Source organism: Podarcis pityusensis (genome assembly GCF_964106645.2).
Source record: "Podarcis pityusensis genome assembly, chromosome: 4".
Taxonomy (NCBI): domain Eukaryota; kingdom Metazoa; phylum Chordata; class Lepidosauria; order Squamata; family Lacertidae; genus Podarcis; species Podarcis pityusensis.
The window spans coordinates 62,088,632-62,106,185 of NC_138027.1; the positions used below are offsets into that span (position 1 = coordinate 62,088,632).

Below are 17,554 nucleotides of genomic sequence, written 5' to 3' on the forward strand. Positions count from 1 at the left end.
CACAACTCATCATGGCAGTAGCCACTTCATTGAGCTACCCATTATCTATCTTCTGGTTGTTCTCCAGGGTCTATTAAACCTTGCCCATCATCTCAGTTGCCCATCGTCTGAGTTGTTAAACTGCCTCAAAGGTTTTAACAACTAAAAGAGAAACCCTTGCCCATCTTTAGCTAATTAAAGTCACTGTTAGCTCTGAAATTCGGTTTGAGGGCAACCCTCTAAGATACATCTGTTGGCTGTACCCCTCCTTTCTGCATATTCCTCAGAAGAGCTGAAATAAGTTTCCATATACATACAACTGTCTGTTTGTATGCACTTCCATGTGACTAGGAAATTTGATCATTTTATGCTCACATGGAAGAGCCCAAGTGTACAAGCACAGAAGTCCCTCTCAGACGTTTTGGCAGGTTTCTTACCCAGGGGCAGCAACTTCATGCCTGCAGTTTTCAGACCAACTCTTCACAAAATGTTAGGGGAGATTATTAGGTGTTTATTTTTAATCCCCTCGAAACTGTAATTGCTGCCCTTGCAGGAAAACCACTGCAGCTATTCTTCTGAAACGCAGCGGGATTCATGCTCTCAAAAGGGACATGATCTTACCTGTAAACATCATCCAATTCTGCCCTAACATAAAAAAGGCATTTCATTTTTTAAAAAATAAATAAATTTAGAATACTTAGCATTCAGTCAGCACAAAAGCCGCTGGACCTATTTTTCTGTAATAAAGTTTGCATTGTTGCTGTTATACTTCAGAGTAACTTCATTATATGTTCTACTTTGAGTCATAAAAAATGAAACCTAGGTGTCACATTGTGATTTTTGAACAAGGGAAAAATTACACTTTTAACTAAACTAATGGGTAATGAGTTGTAACCAGCTTAGGACCTATAAAAATTACTGGGATTTAAGTAATGAATAACATGTCCAATTTATTTCATTAGGGCCTATGTTCAACTAAGTCTGGATCCAGGCTTAAGTTATACTGAAAATGTTAAGTATGAAGAGCTTTATATTTAAATCTTCCTTGATCTCGCCTCTCCTCTCCCCAGTCTGTTATAAATAGATACCAAATTCATTTTTTTACACTTACTATTTCTGTTCCCATGTTTTGTGGTGAACTTCTCAAGGGAGTTTGTAAAGTTCCCACTTTTGCTTACTTCTAGATTCTCCTCCTGATGTGTGCCATGGCCGTTTATGGTTCTTCCTCCATGACAGGTTTGTAAACGAGTTCTCTTTGGCCTTGGGGTATTGTGGATGGGATGTGAAGTGTCAGAGACTCTGGTCCACATCACAATGATATTTTACAAGTCTTCATATGATAGCCAGGATTTTATTTCTCTCCACCCCCACCCCCACCCCCACCTTACAATAACTGATACTCAGAGTTGTCCCTATTTCTTTCCAACTCTGATATCCCTCTAATACAATACTTATTTTGCCATCATTTAAAAAAAATATGTGTCCAGTCTTCTCAGTGCCCTGTGGCAAGCACGCTGCCTTGTCCTCCATCACACATCATAGATTAGAGATCAAGACCTTTGTTTATTTCCCTAGTCATAAAAGGAGGGTTAGGAAGTAATGAATGACAGGGTCTGAAACTGAAAGCTCTGCAGAAAAGTAAAAATGCATTACTTTTTAAATCTGCCTCTAGTATTGCTTTGTGAAGTGTGAATTAAGTAAGTTTACCGAAAAATGAAAACAGAACAAAATGTCTCATCCTTCTTTTATTTTGGACGTGATGAAAATTATAGACAGAACCCCAATAGTGACTTTTTCACAGTATCAATAGATCCTTAGTACTATGGAGAACTTCCAAACAAAACTAGCTGTACCAGTCTATTCGGGTTAGATCATAACTAAGCTTCTTTGTTGGTTTCTCCTTCCCCATGCATCACCCCTGTTTCTCAAAAAATAATAATAAAAAAAATCTAGCTAATGACAGGCAGCACATATTGGTGAAAAATATTACCCCACTTTCATGGTTCAGCTGGAGACCCTGCTGGACCTTAGTTCTCTCCACAAACAGAAGGAGCCTTCTGTTCACCAAGGGCTAGTCAAGATCCAAGTGATTGTGGCAAGCCAGCACCTATAAATCTTTCCTAATCTATTCCTGACAATTTAATATTTGCTTACTTAAAGACAGTGGTTTTCAAACATCTCCTAAAGGGAATGTTTCTCTTATCAGCTAGACTGCTGAGAAGCCCATGATTATTTCTGCCACAGAGTTTGTGAATGTTGTAGCATATTCAAGAATCCAGTTCTGAAACAAATTAGCATGAGGGTCAGAACAGGCAATACAGTGCATTCTGACATAGGGTAGGTCAAGTTGACCTTCAGAGAAGTTTAACTACCATTATTTTTCTTTGCATTGAAGAAAACCCTGGTAAGCTTCAAAGAAGCGTCCAGAACTCTCCAGAACACAGTTTGAGATCCATTGAGAGAAGAGTATAAATGGCTCCCCTGGTAAGATGTATTTCAGAACCTTGCTCGCTCTCTCTCTTTGCAAACAGCAGAATCATATTCTTTCTGTGAAAATAACACTTTTCACCCGTTTTATTTGTAATACTCATTTTTCCTGGGAGCATTTTATCTTGACACATTCTCTCAAGGAAATCTCACTTTGGGAGCTGAGTTTTCATATTAATTTTTAAGGGGGTATTCTCCCCCCCTTTTAAAGTAGCCATGCTATTATTCTGTTGTTGCATACATTTTGAATCATACTCCATTTCCCATACAGAAGTCCCCAAAAAGACACATTTGCCCACAGGAAACACAAAGTGCTGAAGTGATCAGCTTTAGTTTCTGCTGAACCCTTTCTTTCCTCTCCCCACATTCTTTAGTCCTAAACTGACAAATACTGATTAGTGCCATTCCAGATGAGTACGGTACTCCCTTTCCAGAGCTTGGCAAAACTCATTTCCCATTAAGGAAGGGAGCAGCCTTGACTGAACATTCCTTTTTTTCTGATGACTGAACAGCCAGTCTATTTCTGACATATGATGTAGATGATACTCCCTCACTCGCCTATCTGGAGCCTTCCAACACCCTTGTGAAATCAGTGGGAAAATTCCAGTGGGCTTTGGGATCACTGGGTCATGTCCCTCCCTGCTACCATTTATTTATGCCTTGCTATCACCATTTGTATACGGGTGAATAGACTAATGCTCTCCCTGTTAATCAGAAGGCTGGCGTGTTGTAGCATAGCAGCTACAGCAGTCTTATGTGTGCTTACTACTAGAGAATAAACTCCACTGAACTCTCTAGCATGCATTATGTATTGCATTTGTACCCCACTTTTTTCTCAAAGGAGCCCAAGGGTTCTCCCCCCTCCTCATTTAATCTCCAGTGAACAACCCTGTGAAATAGGTTAGGCTGAGAGGCAGTGACTCGCCCAAGGTCCACCAGTAAGCTTCCTAACTGAGTGGGGATTTGAACCTCAACCTCACAGGTCTTTGTCTGACACTCTAACCACTGCACCACACAGGCTCCCCAAACTACTTGTTGCATCCAATGAATGCTTGCCTGGACGCTGAAATAAATGTACTATAAGCATTTTTCAAAAACTGCGCATTGAATGTGGCCGTATTAGAAAAAATTAACTCATGAATCAAAGATGACAAGAAATGGAAGACTTCCGGGGTGGCGCCATCGGGAATGGCGGACTCCCTCTGATCTGGAGGGACCAGCTCCACAGGAAACGGGTCTTTTCCGCTACGGCGAAGCGGGGACCCTTTCAAAAATCACAGGCGGATTAAGCCTGTGACCATGGGACTCGGCGGGCACCTTTAGCGCCCCCCCAACCCGCAAAGGAACCCACTAACGGGCTCCGGAGCGAAGAGGGGGAAGTGGCGCAGTGCTGAGAGTCAATTGCTTCTTCCGTGGATCGAAGCCGCACAGCCGTTGCCGGAGAGCGCTGCCTTTTTCCTGGGACAATTTGGCTTTTAAAACAATCACCCGTGAGTACTTAAATTTCGGACAATTGGACTCTAAATAAGGATTTGCGAGTAGAAAGGAAAATTGGACTTAAAAGTTTATTTCAATTTGGCACTGAAATGGGAAGGTCTAAACAGGAAGTCAGCCTTCCGTTTCTTTGTAGATAGATTAAAGCAAAGACATGGCAAACTAGAGTTCAGAAAATCGCTTGTAAAGGATTAAATTTCATCATTTAAAATTGTTGAACCCCCTTCGGAAGCAGGAGAAGAGGGGGGATTTTTCTCTCTCTTCTGGATTGTTTAAACCTGCAGAAGTGAGTGTAAAGCAAAGTAACTTTCCACCGTCTTGATCCTGGAGCGGGGTGTCAGGACTGACGTTTTTTGAAGCTCATTGACCAGAGACAAACGTTTTTGACAGATAGCTAAAAGAAGAGAAACATAGTGATTCCATTGTTCCCTTTCGCACTTTAAAGGAACAAATATTGACAAAATATCTGAAAAAGGAAACTTTGTTGTTAGATCTGTCTTTAAAAGAAAAGAACAAATAGAAGTTCTTCCCCTAGAGGGAGCCTGTGAAACTGTAACCAATTCTGAATCGGGGAGCTTGCAGCTGCTACAGATTACGATCGTGGGAATAGACTTCTGACATCGCAGGACAATGTATTCAGAAGCTCTGCTGTGTGCTTTCTGTAAAACAAGTGCCCTACTGGAACAGCTACATGAGAAGACGGACTTGATGACTGATGCGATCAGAAATTTTGGACAGGCAGTGGGAAATTATATAGAGCCCACCCAGGAATCAAATCAGGAGTGTGCCCTGACAGAACAGATGAGGGAAGAGGATGTTGCTGAATCTTGGGCGCCAGAGATGGAGGGAGCTGTGGCCCAGCAGGAACATGAGTTCTTGGATTTGACAAATGAACTTGGAAATGGCCAGATTTGGAAAGATAAAGTTTGGTTTGGTTTGGAAATGGGGGGTTGGATAGACCCCCCTATGCAGGGATGTTTGGACTTTTCAAGTCTGGCAATGGGCCGTGAGATGTTTGGGGTTGTGGGGGCTCTTAATTTTGGAGGGACTTTGAAACATGTTCTTAAATACCACATGGAGTTTAGTGTGGACTATGGAAAAGGGGCTGATTTGTCGAGAAGGGTCAAAAACATTGTCAAGCTGGAGTTCCCACGAGTGAAAGGAGCAGGAGACAAAGGAAAATACAGCTATAAATATGAAGAAGAGCCGCGGAAGGGACATGGAAGGGACTTAAGGGCCTTGGACATAAGATTACCAGGTTAATGCGCTAGATTGATGGGATACAAAGGACTGACAAAACCCGGGACCAGGAGGAAGAGACGCTGGATGAAGATTGGATTGTTTTTTATTTTTTTATTAGGACTGTTTTATAAAATTGATGAATGTTAGAAAAATGTTGGAACGAAATTATTTGGCTTTAGCAAAAATGTTTAAAGAATTATGTAAGAATATTATGGTTATGAGAAATTGGTAAAAATAAGATCTAAGTTTTAAGCTTTAAGGTTTTTTACAGTAAGATAAGATTAAAATAGATTAAGGTAATGTCATGACAGAATATTATGAAATATGGAAAGGATTTGCTGCAACAATTAACAACTAGGATACAAAAAAAAGGGAGGAGGAGGAGGTCAAAGAAAGAAGGTAGTTAAGGATTTAAGAATGTTGGATTTGTTTTTAAATGTTTGTGGTATATTTTTATCTTTTGATCGTGTTGTGCTATTTTTTGATTTTGATTTCTATTAATTTGTATTGTTTGATTGTGATTTGTTTTTTCTGTGTTTTTTTCTCTCTCTTTTTCTTTTTTGTTTTCTTTTGTAATTCTAAAATTTTCAATAAATATCATTAAAAAAACACACAAAGATGACAAGAAATGTGACTAGATAGAACGACTTCTGTACAATGTGACATCCTTTCACCTAATGTATGAATGGTGACTCCTGCATTCCTAGACAGAATAGGCAATACTGGGCCGGATGGGCAAATAATCTGCTAGAAGGAAGCTTTCTATGTTCTTTGCTTCTCAGTTATCTCACTGGCTTTGTAGCCATTGACCAGATCATTGGATGGCAGGAAAAATAAGCAACTGGAGATGCTATTGATTTCCTGCTTTCCTTTATATATTACTTTGAGGGGGTGGGAATTAGGAAAGGAACACAGGTTGTTCTAACTTTAAATATGATGTCTGCTATAATGTTCCTATAATCAAATTGGGTTAACTGTTGGATTGTTGCAATATGTTTTGGAATGATTTAGTATTTGATCAAATACTAAATGGTTTCAAAACATTTTGTGACAATCTATTAATCAATTATTGTAATGATGTATTGATTTGCATTTTTGTTGCTCTGTTATGAACTACTTTGAGTATATTTAAGGAGAAAGTGGCATACAAATTTAAACAAACAAACAAACAACATTATTGAAGGGACTTGGCTTTGCTTTAATTGCATGGTTTCCCTCTCATTTCTCAGTGTATGGTTTTGTTTTGTTTTAAAAATTATATCCCATCGTTGCTCATAAAGGAGACCAGGGTGCCAAACAATGCAAATGCAAATAAAATAAGAACATATTTCAAACATTTAATTTTTAAAAAATCTAAAAACATGTAAAACAATCACATTCTTGCACAGCCAATGGCCTCAAGCTTGCCAGCAACAGTATCTTTCAGCAATGAAATGTACGCGTAAACAGAAATTCCTCCTGAAAGTTATTAATGAGGGAGACAGATGCACTTCATCAAAGAAGGCATTCCATAAATGGGGAACCACCTCCAAAAAGTCCTGTCATGGATCAATGCAAATTGGGCAGAGCCAATGGTGGAAGCACCAGCATGCTTTGTCTGCTGAACATAGGGCCTGAAGATGGTTGATACTGGTGAAGACACTCTTTAAGGTACTTGGATCCCAAGTCATTTAAGGCCTTGTACACTAATACAAACACCTGGAGTTGGGTCTGATGGCTCAACTTAACAAGTGATGAACAAAAATAGTAATCAGTATTACCTAAAATCAGTATCATTCAGAATTCAGGTAAAGATCTTTTGGAATTAATATAATTCCTGTCTAAAAAAAAGCAGACTGATCATGTAGCTACTCTCTGATTATGATTCTTCAACCAAACTATGATCTCACATTAAAGATCTGTTTCTTTAGTGTGTTTATTTAATATATACAATGCAAATGTATCCAATGCTTTATTTCTACCAAAACTCACTCTCCTTACAAAATTCTTCCCCAAGTTTCCCACATCCTGACATAATTCCCTGTTCATTTGTTGGAAAACAATCAAACCTATAAAGTCATCTTAAAAGAGAACAAATCTCTTTCCTCCAGAATTCACTGCCATGTTTCTTCTTATCCTTTGGAGAAGTGAGGAATTGTTTTTCTACCCTACTGTCAGGAGTGTAATGTTAAGTGCTTCATTAATGAGGATTTGTGCTTTTAAAAAGTCTAGAACAATGAGATTTTGGCAAAGAGCAGAAGTTATTTATTTTCATTGTTTGCATTAAACTCCATAAAGGACATTTTAAGAGCAGTTTTGCTTCTATTTTGGGGTAATGCATGCAATAATTCACATGCCAGTGTCCCAGAGACACATTAATCTATGGAACAATAATAAGGGAAGCACTTTTTGACAATATATATTTGCATCTACAGAGAGCCAAGTGGACACATTTCACTGCCAAGAAATGATGATATGGTCGTGGTAGAGAAAAAGTTCTGGGTTCTTAAAAAACCCAACAAAAAAATTGCAAAGTAGAAAAGCTGTAATATTGTGAAATAAGCCAAGTAAGCAAGTAGGAGCCCTACACAGCTGAAGACTTTAGGGAGCACAGATGAACAGAGCACTTCTATATGCACATTACCCTGGGATCAGAGGTAAATTGACTGGCTCCTGTATTTATGCATGTTCAGCTTGGGAGGGGAAAGGAAAACACTTAAGTTGAAAATACAAAAATGGGTTCTAAATGATAGGCATGCCCACAGCATCCCACACGTGGAGGTAGATAATGAACTCGCAATGATGGAGACAGGCTCCAACACATTAACACTTACACAAGATAGAAGGCAACAGCAGAGAACACCCACTCCATCAGCGGCAGTGATGCAGCCAGCAATTATCTTTCGACTGCCAGTTTCGAGGCATCCCTGATGGCAGGGCACCTGATCCACTTGTGCTCCTCACAAGCACTGTTTATGAGCACGGCACACAAAGTGTAGGTCAAAGACAACAAATAGCACAACACTTCCGTTCTTGGGCAAGGTGATTGAGCGGGTGGTTGCTGAACAACTCCAAGCACGCCTGGAGGATGCGGACCATTTGGATCCCTTCCAGTCAGGATTCAGGCCTCATCATGGGACTGAAACTACCTTGGTTGCGCTGGTCGATGATCTCTGGCGGGCTAGGGACAAAGGTGAAAGCTGTTTCCTAGTTCTGCTGGATCTCTCAGCGGCCTTTGACACCATCAACCATAACATCCTTCTGGACCATCTAGAGGAGCTGGGAGCTGGGGGCACTGTTATACAGTGGTTCCGCTCCTTCCTCCTGGGCCATGTCCAGAAAGTGGAGGTGGGGGATGAGTGTTTAGATCCCTGAGCCCTCACTTGTGGGATGCCTCAGGGTTCCGTTGTCTCCCCCATGCTTTTTAACATCTATATGAAGCCGCTGGAAGAGATCATCAGGGGGTTTGGGCTGGGTGTTCATCAGTATGCAGATGATACCCAGCTCTACCTCTCTTTCAAATCAGAACCAGTGAAGGCGATGAAGGTCCTGTGTGAGTGTCTGGAGGCGGCTGGAGGATGGATGGTGGCTAACAGATTGAGGTTGAATCCCGACAAGACAGAAGTACTATTTTGGGGGGCCCAGGGGCCAGGTGGGTGTGGGGGACTTCCTGGTCCTGAATGGGACAACTGTACCACTGAATGAGCAGGTGCGCAGCCTGGGAGTCATTTTGGACTTATAGCTGTCCATGGAGGCGCAGGTCACCTGTCCATGAAGGTCCAGGGCAGCTGTCTACCAGCTCCATCTGGTACGCAGGCTGAGACCCTATCTGCCCGTGGACTGTCTTGCCAGAGTGGTGCATGCTCTAGTCATCTCCCGCTTGGACTACTGCAATGCACTCTACGTAGGGCTAACTTGAAGGTGACCCGGAAAGTACAGTTAATCCAGAATGCAGCACTTAGACTAGTGACTCGGAGCAGCTGCAGAGACCACATAACACTGGTCTTGAAAGACCTACATTGGCTCCCAGTATGTTTCCGAGCACAATTCAAAGTGTTGGTGTTGACCTTTAAAGCCCTAAATGGCCTCGGCCCAGTATACCTCAAGGAGCGTCTCCACCCCAAACGTTTGGCCTGGACACTGAGGTCCAGCACCGAGGGCCTTCTGGCGGTTCCCTCCCTGTGAGAAGTGAGGTTACAGGGAACCAGGCAGAGGTCCTTTTCGGTAGTGGCTCCTGCCCTGTGGAACGCCCTCCCATCAGATGTCAAAGGGGGGAAAAAACTATCTGGTGTTTAGAAGACATCTGAAGGCAACCCTGTTTAGGGAAGGTTTTTTTAATGACTGTATTTTTAATCTCCTGTTGGAAGCCTCCCTGAGTGGCTGGGGAAACCCAGCCAGATGGGTGGGGCATAAGTAATATATTATTATTATTATTATTATTATTATTATTATTATTATTAACACAGCTCCCTGGGGAGAGGGCCTGCACAGATCTTCTGGAACAAGGTTTCAAGACCCTTCCGTTTTGCTAAGTGGTAGAGTATGGTGTGGCAGGCAGAACACCCCTCACAAAGAGACATATGCTCCCATCAGCTTTTGCATGCATGAGAGGAAAACAGTCCCACTGGGGCAAAAGAGAGCAGTTCTGAGAGCTGAAACCCACACTGCAGACACCAGAAAGCACAGTTTCCTAACCACATGGCCACAGTAGCAGACATGTAGGCATCCCATTCAGTGGCGGACCCCAATGTTTACATTCTTCCACTGAAAGAACTGCCCATTTATTCCTACTTTCTGCTTCCTGTTCTTTAGGCTCCAATTGGTTATTGAGCCAAGACTTACCTTTACAAAAGCTATGGTGATTATTTGTCTGCAAGACCTGTCCTGTTTTATCTTTAAAAGTGCTTTCCTCCAGTTTACCTGGAACAATTGTTAAGCCAACTGTAAATGCCTGAATTCTCCCCCATCCCTTTTTTAAAATTGGTGTTATATTGTCCACTATTGTCCACTATATTGAGCCCTCTGGTGTAGATGCCAAACTTAGGGACATACCTGTATTACATATTTCTGTTAGACGATCAGCAATTTTACATTTAAGAAACCTCAGATGAATACTATCAGACTCAGTGATTTGTCTCATCTCAATTTGTCTATAAGGTCTAGAACTTCCATAGGTTTTAAAGCAGAGGTTGGATGGCCATTTGTCATGGATGTTTTAGCAGAGATTCCTGTGTTGTAGGGGGTTGAACTAGATGTCCCTCAGGGGTCCCTTCCAACTCCACAGTTCTATGATTCATAACTTGTACCTGTCCTACATCTTCTATTAAAACAAACACAAGTTGGCTTTTCTGCAATCTCCTCATCCTCCTTTAGCACACCTTTCACTCCCTTGTCACCCAGTAGCTCAACCACCTCCCTACACGGAGGATGAAAAAGTATGTGCAGTGCCTGGAGAAATTTCAGGTGTGCATCAGGATTTCCACTGGAAATGGTATCTATGTGCAGACCTTTCCCTCTCTCCCCCATAACATATAAGACTTGGTAAGACTTGATCAAGTTATGAATTTTGCTTCTCTCACTCTTTGGAGCTGATTGCCTTTTATTTTTTTTTTTTAAATAATATTTATTAAAATTTTCAAAAAAAAAAAAAAAGAAAATACAGAAAGCAAGAATTTACATACGTTCATAGCCTTATTTTCATATATCCGCTTTCTGGGACTCCCCCCTTCCCCCACCCCTACCATATTCCTTTTTCATATTGTTGGCTCCACAAGCTCTCAGTTCTAATTAAAAACTTAATTTGTTTAAACCATTATTCGAGTTTAAAATTTCTGGACTCCACATCAATACCCATAATAAAACACAAAAAATTTCTTTCCCAGGGCCCACCCCATTTTCATTCCACAATTTCCCTTTTTTTTAACAATAAAAACTCCCCACATAATAAAAGTATCAGAAATAAGAAATAAAGAGTATAATAGATAAGACAAAGCTAGTTCAAAAAAAAGAAGTTAACAAGCCTTTGGATTTTAGTTCTCCCCCCCTGTCCCCGGTTTAATTTCCCCCTGACCACCAAACCATATTATCCGCCTGGGATTCTTACAATCCATAAATCACCTATTTCCCCCAGCTCCTTGCTGGTTTTTTCTTTTCTTTTCTTTTTTTCCCTTTCATAATCATTTTTAGAACACTTAACTTCAGATCTGTAATAAAACTCCCCCCATTGTTCTTTCCAAATTGTAGTCCAGTTTCCTCTTGTTCCGCTGCTGAAACGTTCTAATTCAGAAGCTTAGTAAGTCTGCAGGGATTATTATTATTCAGGAACAAAAACTTGCGTTCAGTCCCTTCCTTTCTTCAATAGAAAATTCTATTGTCTCCTTTAGCTGAACACCCTGTAGACAAAATATTGTTTCCGTTTCGCAGCTTTCCCAGAAGATAACCAGTCCTGTAAAATTCCAATGGTGTTTTTTTCACTTACGACCATCTTTGTAATGTCCCGAAACTCCTCTAGGGGGATTGTTATAACTTTGTCTTCTCTAGTCCAAAAGTCCGGTTGTTATCCATGTTTTCGCCATTTTGTATCCAAGTTTTAACAAGTTGTAGCAAATTGTAACAAATTTAGCCAGCAAAGTTCTCATAATAAAATCCTCTCTGCTTTCCGACTTTGACAGCTACTTTGACAGCTGTCAAAATCTCCGACTCTTTTCACCAGGCTCTCTCTTCAATCACCCCGGTTCCCAGGGGGGGGGGGTTACGTTTCTTCTCCCTCAGTTCATCCTCCAGCACAGTTCTTATAATTCCCCATCGTGAAATTCTTAGTTTTTATCAGCAATACAAATCTTTTTGGACCATGGTTGCCCCGTCCTTGTCTTGAAAGGTTTACAATAGGGGGGGGGACTGACTTCCTTTTTGGATCCCCCCCCGCTCGTATCCAATTCAAAAAGAAATTCTTTTTTTCCTCCTTTTAAACCCAGTTTCCAAATTACTCACGGGTTGTTGTCTAAAAGTCCGAATTTTCAATAGAAGGAGTCAGCGCTCTCCGCCGGATGGCATGCGGCTGCGCTCGGCAGGGATAGCAGAGGACTCAAAGCACCACGCTTCTCCCCGGCACCCGATCCTTAGCCTTTAAAAAGGCTCCTTCACGAGTCGGGAGGGCGCTAGCGGTGCCAGCCGAGTCTCCATGTCCACGACCCTCGTGGCCGTGGTTTTTAAGGGTCCCCGCATCGCCGGTGCGGTAGGACCCAGCCCCTGCCGAGCGGACTCCCTCCGGAGCTCGGAGGGAGCCCGCCATTCGGCGATGGCGCCAACCCGGAAGTCTCTGGAGCTGATTGCCTTTTATACAAGGAGGGAGTTAACATGATGGTGTGATGTCACAGAGTCAACTTTGGTATACATTCTGCAGAGGAGATGAGAGAGAACTTGACCCAGGGGTGTTTGGGTAGCGCAGATCTAGCCAAAGAGGAATAGGAGAAGGAGAATAGTTATAAAGGAGATAGAAGATACTCTCATTTTCCCTATCTTCAGTTTAGTTCTCCAAATCTCCATATCATTTTTGCTTTTTTATTATTAAATTTTCATAAAGTCTTTTTTTTAATCAAAATTTTAGTGCAAAATTCTTCTAATGTGCACATTTTGGTATGCAATTTGGTATACATTCTTGCAAAGCAATTTCCCCGATAATATAATTCATAATTATGTGTATTTTTATGCACACTTTATCTCCGTAAATGCATTTTTGTACATATTATTTGGCTGGAGAACTGCATTGCAAGATTTGCAGATGTGCGACTTTCAAAGGATGGATATGTTTCTATTCTCATATTGTTTTGGAAAAATCCAAATCAGATAAATTCAGCTTTAAAATGCGAATTGAATCAAATATCTCTCTGATCCCTAAGAGGCCATAACAGTAGGAACACTCTTTACAAGAAATAGAAATGCTTTTCTCTCATTCACTCATTCAATGGAAAAACCTTGAATCCTCACTACCATGGAATAATATTGAAACGAACAAAGTAAGGAATGTATTTGTGTTGCCACACAGAAGACAGAAAAAGCATTTTAAGGAAATACTCCAAAGAAAGCATTTCCACATTAAGACAGGCAGAAGGGGGAAAATAGACATTCCTTAAAAAACACACACCACACATTCCTGAAAAAAACCAAGTAAAAACAGTTGTCTTCAAGTGCATTACTATTTTGTCAAAGGGGCACATTGACCTCACATTCATCTGACTACACAGAACATGAGAAAACTGTTACTTAGTACATTCCAAGACAGTAAAAGCATCTTTAAGATTATGGGAGAGCTACTAGATACCATAGCAAGAAGGAAACAAAACAATGGTCCGATCCAGCTAATTTTATAGCATATATATTTGTTTGCTAGAGAAGCACTTTGTAATTTTTAATGAAGAGCCGTATAGAAGTGTTTTACATTTTTTTAAAAATCAATTAAAAATGTCCCAGGCTGTTCTTACTGTTTTACACCCTATCATGCATGCAGCTATGACAACACAAGCACTTCTATAGAACAAATATTATTATTATTATTATTATTATTATTATTATTATTACTATTACTATTACTATTACTATTATTATTTAGTGCTGCTCAAGGATGCAAGCGTATTTTCCATTTAATCTGAATGCACAATTACCAAGAAACATGCATGGAAACACTAAATCTGGATTAAATGTGTGGTACTGGTGGAATGAGGACGTGGGTGGCGCTGTGGGTTAAACCACAGAGCCTAGGACTTGCCGATCAGAAGGTCGGCAGTTCAAATCCCTGCAACGGGGTGAGCTCCCATTGCTCGGTCCCTGCTCCTGCCAACCTAGCAGTTCGAAAGCACGTCAAAGTGCAAGTAGATAAATAGGTACCGCTCCGGCGGGAAGGTAAACAGTGTTTCCGTGCGCTGCTCTGGTTCGCCAGAAGCTGCTTAGTCATGCTGGCCACATGACCCGGAAGCTGTATGCCGGCTCCCTCGGCCAATAAAGCAAGATGAGCGCCGCAGCCCCAGAGTTGGCCACGACTGGACCTAATGGTCAGGGGTCCCTTTACCTTTACCTTTACCGGTGGAATGAAGATGATGTCATGTGAGCACTTGCATACATGAGCATTGCAGAGTCCACAATAAAGTGATATGAACAATTCCTACTATCTAAAAGTGTTGCTTTTTAAATACCTTTACATCCCAGCTCAGCATAATAGCTGGCTGCGGGAATGGGTATTTATCCTATCATATAATAGCAAAAGAAATAGAAAGCAGGGGTGGCCAGCTCCCAAGAGACTGCGATCTACACACAGAGTTAAAAACTGGCAGTGATCTACCCCCTTTTTTGGGGTTCAGGTCAATGCAGCTTTTTTTTAGGTGAGCCAAAGTTGTTGAGCTTCTTTGGGGGGAGCCAATGTTCTACTAGTGATCTACCACAGATGTCCAGTGATCTACCAGTAGATCACGATCTACCTGTTGGACGTGCCTGCTTTATGGCATGACTGGGGAATCTGTAGCCCTCCAGATATAGCTGTACTTCCATTATCCCTTACCATTGGCTATCGTGTCTGAGGCTGATGGGACTTGAGAGTCCAACAACATCTGTGAGGTCCCACATTGGCTACCCTGATGTAGCACATGGGGGCACTTGATCCTCTTTCTACAGTGCTGTAAGTCAGGTGCAGTGCCTATGCTGGGAAAGCAGTAGCCAGGGGCTGTCTGTTCTGCAACATCTGGAGAGCCATAGCCAGGGCCGGATTTAGATGAAGAAAGACCCTAGGCTACTCCACTCCCCACCCCCCACCCTCACAACTAGAAGAAATGGAAAAGTGTTATAAACAAAATTGAGTGAAGACAAGGATGATGACGGGTATTTAAAATTCTACAATTCACAATTTCTCCTCTAAAGGACATAAGATATTATTGTTAAATACCACGGTGATTTTTAAAAATGCATAAAATTAACACTGAAAAACTTTTGCAATAACTGAACTTTGTAAACCTTTTGTGGCCTGGGCAGGCCTGGAACTAATTCCCATGTCTTGTTCCTCTGTAAGGAATCAGGTTTAGCCTTCATGGCATCTAACCATGGCTCAGCATCCTCTGAGGTTATACTTTGGACCTCTTGGAAGCTTGAAGGTTCCCAATCCTTCTCTGAGTTACTAACAACAGTTGTATCTGCTATGACTGTTTTAGCAAACACCTCAGCATACTTTTTGGGTGGTTTACCCTTTGTGACCCTTTCAGATCTTTCATGCTAGGCTTCTCTTCTTTAGGAGAAGGGCAGGCGGGCAGGCCGTGTCGTCCTCTTATATACGTGCTGGAATTGACAAGGCATCTGACCCTCACCTTAATCTCATAGCTCTCCTGTAGCTGCATCACACGTCATGTGCATGGAAGCTGCTGAACCAATTAATCAACTAGAAGGATTACTGTAAATAGAGACTCTAATAGAGAGCATCCCATGTCAAGAAGAAGGGCAAGTGGCCACTCTTATCAAATGACAGGGCAGGAGTTACACGGAGCAGGGCCTTTGCACTGGTGTTGCCCATTGTATGCCTCGCTCTTCCCAGACCTGCTCTCTTTTGGCCTGTATTTTGGAGCTTTATAATTTAGGAAGACTTTGGAAGAACTGGTTGACAAGTCTTATCAGTTGCTGACGTATGAGCAGATTTTATTTGCTGCTATTCTGTGCTTAATAGAGTTGGCCAAGATGCCAGAAGGGATACAATTTGCAAGCTTTCTTCATTATCTGCACAGCAGGCGTTGTTTAACAGTGCAAAGGCTGAGCTGAAGCATTCCCTGCTGGTTACCTGTTTCAGCAATAGGGGTTGCTGTTTGGTAGTACCCAATTGGTTAGCTGTCAGATTCTAGAGCTCCCTATTGGTGGCTTTTAGGTACAGTGGTACCTCAGGTTACATACGCTTCAGGTTACATACTCCGCTAACCCAGAAATAGTGCTTCAGGTTAAGAACTTTGCTTTAGGATAAGAACAGAAATCGGGCTCCGGTGGCACGGCAGCAGCAGGAGGCCCCATTAGCTAAAGTGGTGCTTCAGGTTAAGAACAGTTTCAGGTTAAGTACGGACTTCCAGAACGAATTAAGTACTTAACCTGAGGTACCACTGTAATTCACAAAATACAGAGCCCATTCATAAAACACAGTGACATAAATCTCCATTGCTACATATTGAGTGTATATTTCAGCAGTTAAACATACAAGTTTATGGCCATGCTGTAGTGTAGTGTAGACTGTGAATAAAAGGTGGCTGGGCTAATTGTCTCGGGGTTTGGGGGGGGGGAAGAGGTGACAAAACTGATTTCCAATAAGTGTCCCTCCTTTATTTCCATAACAAGTCATTGAGTTTGTACTCTGAATGGTGACACCAGGGACCTAGAAGGTGCAGGGCTTGTCAGTCCTAACCCTGCACAGTCTCATCAGGGCTGACCTTAAGGCAATTGGAGCAACTGGGCCAAATTGGGCCCCATGGGCCGCTCCTAAGGGGCCCCCGGACCAGGGCAATCTAGATGGGTTTTATTTATATCTATAAGATTTTGCAGACTTTGGCTGTGAACTGGAGCCCTACAAGAAAAAAAAAATTCAAGTTGCGCCCCACTGCTTCAAATTGGGCCCCACTGGCTAGCCCTGAGTCTCATAGTTGCTGGGCCTGAGTTGCCCTGCCGTTGCATGAAGTCTTGGATTTACAATTTTGTGAGAGGGGAGACTGCGGCACTGGGGAGAGGGCAGGCTGGTAAGGCCCCCTAGACTTAGAGGCCGGAGTTGCCCTGCCCTTGCATGAAGTCTTGGGTTTGCAATTTTGGGAGAGAGGAGACTGCCCGGGGAGCGGAAGGGCTGGCGAGACATAAATCCGGGACTGGCCATAACCCTGTAATGCTTTGTTTGCAGTTTCAACCCCTAGTACTGCCGGCCCAAAGGATCAGGTAGCAGGTAATGTGAAAAACCTTTGCCTTAGCCGCTGCAAAGCTGCTGCCATTTAAACAGTCTGCAATGATGTAAGGCAGCTTCCAGTGCTTAAAATAAGCCCTAGCCAAAGCAGCAGAATTCAACAGAAATGTTGTGAAGATGCTGGGAAACAAATATTTATCTTCGTTCGCTGAACAAGACGGTATAAATAGGTGTGCCAGCTAACAATTAGATTCAGTCAAGGAAGCAAGCTCACCACCTACTCTCTGAAAAACATTATTTTGAGGAGCTCATTACCTGATTTGTATCACACTGATTTGTGTGGTTGGTTTTTTTTAAAGGGAAAATGAGTGCATGGGATTTTGCTATTTGCATTACAGCCTTTTAGAAGAGAGCAGGAGACTGAGTCTACAAGACTTGGTTGACCATATATGGAGGTATTTCATTGGACAG

At 41.9% G+C, this 17,554-nt stretch overlaps 1 long non-coding RNA gene across 1 annotated transcript in view; it reads left to right on the forward strand.

Moving 5' to 3' along the window:
• The window catches only part of LOC308476305, a 42,344-nt gene that overhangs the window by 19,301 nt on the left and 5,489 nt on the right, over nt 1-17,554 (forward strand). The window contains exons 2-3 of the long non-coding RNA XR_013985841.1: nt 1,164-1,215; nt 2,375-2,463. This is a non-coding gene — a long non-coding RNA (uncharacterized lncRNA). The remainder of the gene's footprint in view (nt 1-1,163; nt 1,216-2,374; nt 2,464-17,554) is intronic.